Below are 12,299 nucleotides of genomic sequence, written 5' to 3'. Positions count from 1 at the left end.
GCCGAACATCCTCCTGCTTCTAATACAGGAAGAGGGATCTGACCCTAAGACACTCCTGTTGGAATTTCAGGACAGCAGGCAGGATACTGAATCCAAATGTGTTTAACCTTTGTGATAATCCGAAAGGAGGCTAAAAGGAGGTTTGGAAAATGAAAAGCAACACTTTTCAAGCACATTAGCTTCGAGCTCTTTGTCGTTGGCGGCTTTGTTGTAGATTGATTAGCAGCTCGGACATGTTTGGGGTCCAGTGCTGTTTGCCCATGTCCCACCCACTCCAGAAAGCACTGGGTTTCCACTCTGGGGTACCTGGAACAATCTGGTATTGTGCCCAAGTACAGAATGCGGTGGATACAGCCCAGCCCATCACAGGCACATTCACAAAGAGCACTGTCACGAGAAAGCAGCATCCAGAATAAAGGCCCCCTATCAACCAGGCCATGCTCTTTTCTCGCTACTATTATTGGCCAGGAGGTACAGAACCCTTAGATCTCACACCACCAGGTTCAGGAACAGTTACTACCCTTCAACCATCAGGCTCCTGAAGCAGCATGGATAACTTCATTCACCTCAAATCTAAACTGATGCCATAACCTACAGACTCATTTTCAAGGACTACTTACAACTTATGTTCTCAGTATTTTTTATTTACTTTTAAAATTTATTATTTGCATGATTTGTCATCTTTTGCACGTTGGATGTCTGCCAGTCTTTGTTATGTATATGTAGATTTTCTTAAATTCTATAATATTCCTTCATTTTCCTGCAAGAAAATGAATCTCAGGGTAGTATATGGTGGCATATTTTTACTTTAATAATAAATTTAATATGAACTTTGAACTTTGAAGTACCTACCTTCAAATGTAAGTGCACAGTCTGGCACTGAGGCCATCACAGCCAATCCTGATGTGATGGTTGCCTATGTTCCCTTTCTTGGGCCTTGTTGAACAGTAGTCTGGTGCACTCAGATCAAGGTGCTCACAAGATAGTTCAGTTCGTTTGCTGCGAGTCTTTTGCCTCTGTAGTTCTGTTTACAGGAATGGACTGCAGGCATGTAGGACTAATTCTCCACGAGGAGTACTAGTCGACCTGAAGCCTGATCCCTAGAACCTGTTTTTCACTGGCCTGAAGGGTTATCAGTACATTACAAATCCATTGACTGGTACTTATACACTAGGAACTATTCATCCATCACTGGGGTGGCACAGTGGGTAGAGCTGCTGCCTCATAGCTCCAGAGACACAGGTTCGATCCCAACCTCGGGTGCTGTCTGTGTGGAGTTTCTACGTTGTCCCTGTGACCTCGTGGGTTTCCCCTGGGTGCTCGGGTTTCCTCCCACTTCTGTAAGATGTGTGGATTGCTGGGTTAATGGGCCATTGAAAATTCTCCCTAGAGAGTGGCTGAGAGTGATAGAGTCTGTGAGGAAGGGGAAATTATCGGGAATGTGGGCTGAAGGGCCTTTGTCCATGCTGTATGAAAATCAGTAGGAAAACATGTATGTTACTAGCACTTTCTTGAAGTGGGAGATCTCCTATAATCTTGAACGACATCAATCCCTCAGCCAATAGTGCGAAAAAAAAAGATTTCCCTGGACACTTATCTCCTCTCCAGCGTGGGAGCTTGCTATGCATAAAGTCTTTACAGACCTGGTATTAACACAAGATCTTTCTGGAACATCTTATGTAAGCAACTTGCAGTTATCATGTTCTGAACTCCAGAGTTACTCTGATCCAAGCATAAAATTTATTGCAACTAAACATTTTTCTATTATCTGAATATTGCTGATGGTACTCTGTTTTGATGCCCAAATGTAACATTTCCCTCTATCAGGCTCTCAACATACTAGATATTATCAACCCATTGTTTTGTTTCAGTCTATGAGAGACAATGTTTAAGTTCAAATTTCAAAATTCAAGTTCAAAGTAAATTCATTTGCATTGTAAATAAATTTACTTTGAATTAAAATAAAATATACTTTAAAATTTCTTGGAAAGCATAGTATTTGCTTTCTGATTATCCACTTCAGTGTTCTCCTTGTCATCTGTGACGAAACTGATTTGTTGCACAAGCACCAGTGACCCCTCACTTTTCATTCATGTAGCTATTAGTAGATTGTCTATAATTCTGGCCGGATCCCTTTTGGAGTACTGCATTTAATTCTGAGCATCACATTTTGGCTTTGACCATAAAACCGTAAGACACAGGGGCAGGATCAGGCCATTCGGCCCATTGACTCTGCTCTGCATTCTATCATGGCTGATTTATTTTCCCTCTCAACCCCATTCTCGTGCTTTCTCTCTGTAACCTTTGACACCCTGATGTATCAAGAACCTATCAACCTCTACTCTATATATACCCAATAGCTTTGCCTCCACAGCTGTCTGTAGCAATGAAATCCACAGAATCTCCACTGAAGGTGAGTAGAGGAAAATTTAGCGGAGATGGCAGAGAGAGTGGTGAGTGCCTGGAATGCACTGCTGGGAAGAGTGCTGGCAGCTGGTACATTAGGGGCATTTAAGAGACTCTCAGATTGACACATGGATGAAAGAAAAATGGAGAGTTGTGTTGGAGGGAAGAGTTAGACTGGTTGCAGAGTAGGTTAAAAGGTCAGTACAACATTGTGGGCTGAAGGGCCAGTATTCTGTGTTCCATGTTAAGTAATACATCATGGAAACAGCCTTGGCGGGGTGGGGCACTAATTGAAAATGTCAGAACTTAGAGTGAAATCATGCAAAGATATTTAATTTTTCAGAACAAAGAAAGGTAAGAACATAATTCATAAGGGCTATGAGGAGGAGTACTCTCTTCACTGTACAATAAAATCTGATCTTAGCTTTAGCTAACACTTCCCTGTTTCCATAACCCTTGTCACACCTATAAACCAAAATCTGCTTTGAAAGGCTGGACCTCCTGGATGGAGAACTGTAAACGTTCATTTCCCTCTGAGAGAAGCTATTCCACCTCCTCACACTAATCAGCTGCCCCCTTATTCTGAAGCTGTTGCCCCTGTTTCTAGATTTCCCCAGCAGGAGAGAGCTCCTTACAGAATCTACACTGTCCACTCCATCAGAACCTTACATGTTTTCATAATATTATTGTAAAATTCAGTTGTATTTCTTTTTTGTTGTAACTGCCTGCAAGAAAATGAATCTCAGGGTTTTATTTGCTAAGATCTATTGATAATAAATTTACTTTGAACTTTGATCTATCATTCTTCTAAGATCCAATGGAGTAATTAGAATGATCAGGTTGTCTCCCTTCCTCACCTGGATTCACCTGTCATCTCTTCCACAACTTCTCCTCATGTCTTTACAGGGTTATCTCCAGTCACTTGTTCAGTCCAGATGAAGGCTCTCAACCTGAAACATTGACTGTCCGTTTCTCTCCACAGACTCACTCAGTTCCTCCAGGTGGTTACACTTTCCAATAGGAATGAAGTAATTGATCAATCATGGCACTCCATTTCTGGCAGACTCCCACAACAGTCCCAGCGAGCAAGGAACGTTCTTAGTGGCAGAAGATACTGGCTGGAACTCAACAGATTTTTCCCCAACATGTCACGGTCCTTTCTGAGTGAGTGGTCGAGGATAAGAGGACTGAGCCTGTTCCAGGTTTTTCTTGACTCACCTTTGCTTGTGAGCAGGATCGCCCAGGGAATCGTTGGAAGAGCAAACCCTGGCTAATTCCCCCTGGTTGGTGTCGGTCAGCTTCCTCAGTGTTACGTACCTCTACCATACAGCAATCAGTGTAGTGGCCCATTGAGCTGAAAGCATCAGAGACCCAGGATTTACACCTGGTGAGACGCAGGAGGAGCCCAGCCTGGAGTCACTCCACAGAGCCCTGAACCTCCAAGTATCAGAAGCTTCTGTCCCAAGCAACATAGTTCAACAGCGCCGGATCAAGTGGCCCCCAGCCAGCAACAAGAAAGAGTGACTCCAGTTCGATGGGGATGTAGCAAGGATCATAGAGTTGACAGCCAAGGGGGATGTTGACAGACGGCTTCAGACAATGACCACCATCACTGTCAGCTTTGCCACAGACAGGTTTGGAATAGAGGGAAAGACCACCAGATCCCAATACACGATGAACCGCAGGGCAGCCCAGATCCAGCAACTGTGCTAAGAGTTCCGGTCCCTGGCACGGCAGTTCAAGGTAGCAACGGAGGAGGAGAAACCTCCCCCCGGTTGAGCTTTGGAACTTCTGCAGGAAGAAGCTAATGACCCTGCTCAGAGCAGAGTGGCACAGGAGGCGAGGGAGAGAAAGAGCCAGGAGGCGAACTGCCTTCATAGGCAATCCGTTTGCTTTTACAAAACAGCTCCTAGGGCAGAAACGCAGCGGCCACCTTGTGTGCTCTAAAGAAGAGGTAGACCATTTCCTTCATGACATCCTGAGCAACCCTGCAAGGGAGCCAGAGCTGGGCCTCCACAGAGCCCTTACAAGCCAATCACTCCCCATAGTGGAGTTCGATGTGAGGGAGCCCACCTGGAGGGAAGTCCAGGAGGTTGTGTCTTCAGCCAGAGCCAGTTCTGCGCCAGGACCCAGCAGAGGACCCGACAAGGTGTACAAGCACTGCCCGGAGCTTCTCAAGATCCTTGGAAGACCCTGCGAGTGATTGGCGCATGGGGACAGGGGCAGACCAGTGGAGGTACAGAGAGGGGGTCTGGATCCCCAAGGAGGAAAATTCATCGAACCTGGAGCAGTTCAGATCCATCTCGCTGCTTAGTGTGGAAGGGAAAATCTTCTTTAGTGTCTTGTCCCGCCGGATGATGGACTTTCTCCTCAAGAACGCTTACATCGACACTTCAGTGCAAAGGAGTGGAATTCCCAGAGTGCCTGGGTGCCTGGAACACACTGGAGTGGTCACCCAGCTGATCAGGGGGGCGCACATGGGGAAGGGAGACATGGTCGTGCTTTGGCTCAATCCCGCCAATGCGTATGGGTCAATACCCCACAAACTGGTGGAGTTTACACTGGACCATCACCATGCTCCCAGAAAGGTCAGGGTCCTCATCATGAACTACTACGGGAACTTCAGACTGAGAGTCACTTCCGGAGCTATAACATCAGGCTGGCACAGGCTGGAGAAGGGGATTATAACTGGGTGCACAATCTCCGTTATTCTCTTTGCCCGTGCCGTGTATATGATATTCAAGGCAGCTGAGGCAGAGTGTAAAGGCCCGATGACCAAGTCTGGTGTTCGGCAGCCCCGACCAGAGCCTTTATGGATGACCTCATTGTCACAACAACATCGGTTCCTGGCGGCAGGTGGATCCTCCAGGGCCTGGAAAAGCTCATCACATGGGCAAGGATGAGATTCAGACCAGCTAAATCCAGCTCCATGGTGTTGAAGAAGGGCAAAGTGGTGGACAAGTTTCATTTTACCTTGGATGGCCGAGAAGCCAGTCAAGAGCTTGGGGAAGGTCTCCGACTGTAGCCTCAGAGATGCAGCTGCCATCTGATCAGCTTCCAAGGAGCTTGAGAGCTGGCTCACCACGGTGGGCAAGTCAGGCCTACCTGGAAGGCTCAAAGCCTGGATTTAGCAGCATGGCATCCTACCCTGAACTCTATGGCCGCTACTGGTATACGAGGTGCCTGTGACAACTGTGGAGTTGCTGGAGAGAAAGGTCAGTAGCTACCTTTGAGGTGGCTGGGCCTACCTCGTAGTCTGAGCGGCGCAGCACTGTACGGAAGGTACAATAAGCTGCAACTTCCCTTCAGCAGCCTGGGCGAGGAGTTCAGGGTTTCCCGCACAAGAGAGGTGCTGCAGTACAGTGATTCCAAGGACCCTAAAGTGGCAGCAGCTGGCATCCAGGTACGGACGGGCAGGAAGTGGAAGGCACAGGGAGGGCTGGTGGTAGCAGAGTCCCGGCTGAGACACAGGGCTCTGGTGGGAACAGTGTCAACTGGGTGAGCGGGGCTGGGCTCCGTTTCACAACCTCGCTATGACAAGGCCAAAGGCAAGGACAGATGCCAACTAGTCCTGGAGGAAGTGCGGGCTGGCGTTGAAGAGGAGAGGAATAGCAGGATGGTGGGCATGCGACAGCAGGGAGCGTGGACACGGTGGGAAGGTGTGGTGGAGCAGAGAATCTCCTGGTCTGACATCTGGCAGGCAGAACCCCAGTGCATTAAATTTATGATCCAGGCTGATGTCTTGCCAAGCCCTGCAAACTTCCATGTCTGGGGCAAGAGTGATACACCAGCATGTCCTCTCTGTTCAGGAAGAGGATCACTGGAGCACATCCTTAGCAGCTGCCCTAAAGCCTTGGGGGAAGGTCACTCCCGGTGGCATCGTGACCAGGTGCTGAAGCCAGTGGCAGAGAGCATTGCGATGGCCATGACCACCAGCAAACAGAGTGGTCAGAGGAAGAACATCTCCTTTGTCAGAGCCGGAGCACGGCCCCTACATCAGCCCAGACCAGCGTCATCATCGGGCCTGCTTAGCACCGCAGCAGATTGGCTGCTTCAAGTTGACCTGGGGAGGCAGCTGAAGTTTCCCAACCAAATAGCAACAACTTCACTGAGGCCGGATGTGGTCCTTTCTTCAGTGTCCTCGAAGCAGGTTGTCCTCATCGAGTTGACAGTTCCTTGGGAGGACCGCATTGAGGAGGCGAATGAGCGGAAGTGGGCCGAGTACTAGGAGCTGGTGGAGCAGTGCTGGAGGCAAGGCTGGAGGACTCGCTGTGAGCCCATCGAAGTCGGGTGCAGGGGTTTTGCCAGCCGCTCACTCTGCAGAGTCTACACCCTACTTGGCATCACTGGGGCTGGCAAGAGGAAAGCTATCAGGACCGTCACAGAGGCCGCCAAGAGAGCCTCCAGATGGCTGTGGATCAGGAGGGGTGATCCGTAGGCCAATGTTGCTGGGACACAAGTTGGGGTCTGATCAACCCTGGCTGGGTCGCCTGGGCGAGGGTGTATGATGTTGAAAGACCCGAAACACCTGATGACCCCAGGTTACATCACTGATGATGTGTCCCAGCGCATCCGCAGAATGCATCTCCGAATCCTATGTTAGAGGCATTTAAGAAACTCTTAGATAGGCACATGGATGATAGAAAAATGGAGGGCTACGTCGGTGGAAAGGGTTGGGGTGATCTTAGAGTAGGTTAAAAGGTCAGCGCAAAATCGTGGGCTGAGGGGCCTGAACTGTGCTGTATTGTTCTATGTTCTATCGATTTCTTATTTGTTAACTGATTTCTGTGAGAGAAATCAAAAACAAATGGCAGATTTATTTTCAGAGGGGTATAGGCAAAACGGGGGCAAATGGGACTAGTTTAGATGGGTAACTTTGTTGGCATGGACCAATTAGGCTGAAGGGCCTTTCTCCATGCTGTATGACTCTGTGATACATTGAATGTCTGCTGTGGATGTACAGTCCTCCTTACCCTCTAGGTGTAGACCCATCCTGGACTTTTGCTCCTGAGCTATTGCTCTTCATGGACCCCGCCATCTGCTTCCTATAGCTGCCCAGGATACATTACAATGATGACAACTCTTATAACACTGAGTGTTCTACATGAACTATTCTCTTCCCTTCCTTCACTTCCCTTCAACCTCCCCTGTGGATGATTCAGAAGCAGCTGATGGTCCTGAGGATTAAATAATTGCCAGCCAAAATTGAACCATCCAGTTCCTCCTCTCCTGATGACACAGATTCAGGAAGGAGGCTCTAAATTGGCCTCTATTATCTTTGCCAAGCACGAGTCTGTAAAGTTTTCATTTGCTGTGGAAATCACAACCGAGTTCAGCTTTTGCACCTGTACTTCTAAATACAAGACAGTCAGGATCATTTTCTTCTGCAGGGTGGAAATATCAAATGCTCGAGGGAGAACCTTGAAAGCAAGAGGTGGAATTTTAAAGGTTCACAAAGCAAGTTTTTTACGCAGAGAGCTGCAGGTGCCTGGGAGAGGCTGCCAGGGAAATGATGGAAGCAGGGTCCTGAAGAAGGGTCTTGGCCCGAAACATCGACTGTTTATTCCCCTCCATAGATTCTGCCTGATCTGCTGAGTTCCTCCAGCATTTTGTGTGTGTTGCTCTGGATTTCCAGCATCTGCAGAATGTCTTGTATTTAAAGTTAGCAGATACAATTGTGGCATTTAAGAAGCATTCAGACAGTTGCTTGAACAAGCAGGGAATGAAGGGATATGGATCATCTGCTCTCAGCTAATCTCCAGCCAAGGTGAGGCTCTTCCAACTTAACCCCCAGCCGACTTTCAAGGCGCGGAGAGGAACAGCAATCAATTACAAAAATAAATAAATTGTGCAAAAACTGGAATAGTGAGGCAGTGTTCATGTGCTCATTGTCCGTTCAGAAATCTGGCAGAGGAGAAGAAGCTGTTCCTGAAATGTTGAGTGTGTGTCTTCAGGCTCCTGTACCTCCTCCCATAGTAAAAACAAAGAAGGCATGGTTGCCATGGTAACGTAGCAGTTAGTGTGACACTATTACAGCTCAGGGCACTCTGGAGTTCAGTGTTCAATTTTGACGCTGTTCTGTAAGGAGTCTCTGTTTGGAATGTGTGGGTTTTCTCCCAGTCCTCTGGTTTCCTCCCACAGTCGAAAGACATACTGAGTAGGTTAATTGGTCATTGTAAAGTGTCCCGTGATTAGGCTAGATTAATTGGGGTTGTGGGGTGTTGCTGGGGCTGGAAGAGTTGACTCCACGCTGTATCACTAAATCAAATAAATAAACAAAATGTCACGGGTGGTGAGGGTCTGAGGTAATGGATGTCACCTTCACATTATCAGCATTCATATGAAAGCTCAGTTTCTGTTAAAGTGATGTATGTATTTTCAATATTAACATCTTTGCTCAAACACCGCACAGAGGAATTGCAATCAAATCAAAAGAAAGAACTCAGGTTTACCCAACATTAGAATGTTTCAGGTCACTGTGTGCTCACCGACACAGTTGAAGTTATAACTACTAGATAGCTGCAGTACTGGAGGGTTGATGCTCAACATACAATAATGTGCAGGTTGTCCATTTTTAGATGAGATTGACGGGAGGACGTAAACATCTGTCTGTCAGCCTGAGTTATGTGATTAAGTCTTCAGTGGGGATTGAATCCATGACCCTCAGATTCAAGTTGTAGCCCACTGAGCTCTGCTTAATGCCTGGCTTCCTACTGTGTAATACCAGTGTTTTCATGCCCCTGCAAATCTTTATTTATCAGACGGTCAGATTAGCACAACATGTGTTTCTGCATTCATGGAGCTGAGTATGTCAATCCTGGGAACACTGCACACTTTTTTAGCCTGGATACCCACAGCTGGCAACAAACATACCACGTGGCAGTCTGGCTTGGACCACAGACCTCGGAAGCTGGAGGAAAACAAGCAACTGGGATGGGAAATAGTGCAAAATTTCCAAGAATTTCCTTTGAGAGAATCAGACAGGTTGTATGGAAATGTGAAAGAGTAAATTCTATGTGATCTGTGAAAAGTCTTGGTTGGATTCATTGCTTTCCATCAAATTTAGACGTTTTTAATGTAGGATAACCTTCTGAGATGTTTGTATCATTTTGTGAACAGGGAATGCGGCAGAAAAATACTGTTGTGGAGAATCATATGCCGAAGACTCCAACAAATGTTAGCAGTAGTTGAGTGAGGCTTTAAATATTAGTTGAAGATTATATAAATGAATTTATTTTAAAGTAAAAGCATGTATCTGAAATTTTTTAAAACTGACCACATGATTTATATTAAGGTGAACTGCTGTGACTTGAGGGCCCAGAGAATCTTTTATGTCCCTATTGAAGGGAGCAGTAGAATCAGAAGAACAGACCCTTAATTACGACCTTGGCCTGAAATGTTGGCTCTTTATTCCCGTCCATGGATGCTAACTAATCTGCTGAGGTCCTCCAGCGTTTTTGTGTGTTGCTCTGGATTTCCAGCATCTGCAGAATCACTTGTGTTTATCAGAAGACAGAAACAGGTTTATTATCACTGACGTACACTCAGTGGCCACTTTATTAGGTACACCTAAACACCTTGTTAATGAAAGTATCAAATCAGCCAATCACGTTGTAGCAACTCAGTGCATAAAAGCATGCTGACACAGTCAGGAGGTTCAGCTGTCATTTAGACCAAACATCAGAATGGGGAAGAAATGTGATCTGAGTTACTTTGGCTGTGGAATGATTGTTGGTACCAGATGGGGTGGTTTGGATACCTCAGAAACTACTGACCTCCTGGTTTTTTCAAATGCAACATTCTCTAGAGTTTACAGGGAATGGTACGAAAACAACAAAGAAAACTGCAGTGAATGGCAGTTCTGTGGGTGAAAATGCCTTGTTACTGAGAGAGGTCAGAGGAGAATGGCCAGACTGGTTCAAGCTGACAGGAAGGTGACAGGAACTCAAATAACCACACGTTACAACAGTGATGTGCAAAAGAGCATCTCTGAACACACAACATGTTGGACCTCGAAGTGGATGGGCTACAGCAGCAGAAGACCACAAACGTACACCCAGTGGCCACTTTATTAGATACAGGAGATCCCCAATAAAGTGGCCACTGAGTGTAGCTTGACCTAATTCTTCCCTCATTCAGTCACTTCAGGGTCCAGCATGGATGCAGCGCGCACCGCCTCCGGCACTCTGGTGAGTCGCCAACTCTAATGCCTCTCCCTGATTGGCTGCAAGCAGACAACAACGCAGCTTGAGGCCTAGTCCTCACTACAACCACGGCCGTGCATTGTCCACACCCCCCACCCCACCGTTCTCCTACAAGAATTGGACTTGCAGCATTCCGGACTACCAATGTCTAACAGGATCTTGTGATTACAAGAAAAGTGACTAAGCTGATCACTTGCTTGTGCCCATGTATTCCCTATCTTTTAACCTACTCTGAGGTCAATCTAACCTTTCCCTCTATTTTCTATGTGTCTATCTAAGAATTTCTTAAATGTCCCTACTGTATCTGCCTCTACCACCACCCCTGGCAGTGCATTCCATGCATCCACCACTCTCTGTGTAAAAAAAAAACCTCTCTCTGACATCCCCCCTATACTTTCCTCCATTCATCTTAAAGCTATGCCCCCTCTGGTACTGGCCATTTCAGCCCTGGGAAAAAGTCTCTGGCTATCCACCCGATCTATGCTTGCCATCATCTTGTATACCTCTATCAAGTCACCTCTCATCCTCCTTCGCTTCAAAAAGAAAATCCCTAGCTCACTCAACCTATCCTCATAAGACATGCTCTCTAGTCCAGACAACATCCTGGTAAATTTCCACTGCACCCTCTCTAAATCTATTCTTCCTACAATGAGGCAACCAGAACTGAACACAATATTCAAGTGTGGTCTAACCAGAGTTTTATAGATTTGCAACATTACCTTGCAGATTCTTAGGAGGGGAAAGAGGGGTAGAGAGGTGTAGAGAGGAGGTTCTGGAGCTCTTGGGGCCTTGGTAACAGAATGGCAGTGAATGTAAGAGTGATGAGTGCCAGGGACAACCAAGATGCTGGAAGTGATGGAGTCAAGATTTGACAAGGTGTTCCAGAGCTGAAAGCAATTACAGAAATGGGGATGGTGTGCTGGTATTGGGTTCTTTGTCTGCAAAGCCCAAAACTCAAAAGAAAGTTTTAAGCCATATCCGATATATTCTGGATGTCAATGGATACAGTATCCAGCTATTCTTCAAAGACTAGATTACCTCTCTATCCAGCCTCTGCAGGGAGGTCGAGCTGCCAATACCCACTATCTGAGCAGTGGGTTCCCCCTCTACCAAGGAGGAGATAGTTTCAGCTAACAAAATAGTTTAAACACAGTTTATTTTTAATGATACACATTTAAATTTAGACAAATAGTTCTTAACACATATTTCACACCCACAGAGGATTTCCAATTTATGAAATATTTCCAAATTCCAAAAAACTACAAAGGATTTTGCAAACACAGGTATGATTCTTACAAAATAAAAGAGCATCGCACATGAATGAGTCATGCTTCCAAAACTGAAGTTTGAGGAAGGAATTTTAGTTCTGCTTTCTGCATCTTCATATTTCTGTTATTCTTCTTCTCATTCCTAACAATTCTCAACACTTCTGATAGTTATACTATTTTCTACTAGATGACATAATCTGCATACGTTTTCCAGATAACTTTGCTAGGACAAAGTAACTCACACAGATGGTCCAATAACTTCTGGTCCAAAATAGTGCAAATAGCTTAGCTGTAGATGCCTGGTTTAATATAGGCCAATTACCATAGCCTTCAGTGTCTTGCGTTTGGCTAATGCAGAAAAGAATAGTCATGGGTGGTTCACTTAGTAAACTACATATCTTAGTTAGAAGCTCAGGTGTCC

At 46.1% G+C, this 12,299-nt stretch overlaps 1 protein-coding gene and 1 pseudogene across 2 annotated transcripts in view; one reads left to right on the top strand and one right to left on the bottom strand.

The window, feature by feature from the left end:
• LOC134340346 (activin receptor type-1-like) overlaps positions 1 to 12,299 on the bottom strand; it is a 133,687-nt gene that overhangs the window by 103,901 nt on the left and 17,487 nt on the right. The gene's annotated exons all lie outside the window — the stretch shown is intronic.
• Positions 3,991 to 6,844, top strand: LOC134340496 (uncharacterized; annotated as a pseudogene).

The sequence above is a fragment of the Mobula hypostoma genome, chromosome X1 (assembly GCF_963921235.1).
Source record: "Mobula hypostoma chromosome X1, sMobHyp1.1, whole genome shotgun sequence".
Lineage (NCBI taxonomy): Eukaryota > Metazoa > Chordata > Chondrichthyes > Myliobatiformes > Myliobatidae > Mobula > Mobula hypostoma.
This window is presented reverse-complemented; position numbering and strand designations above follow the sequence as displayed.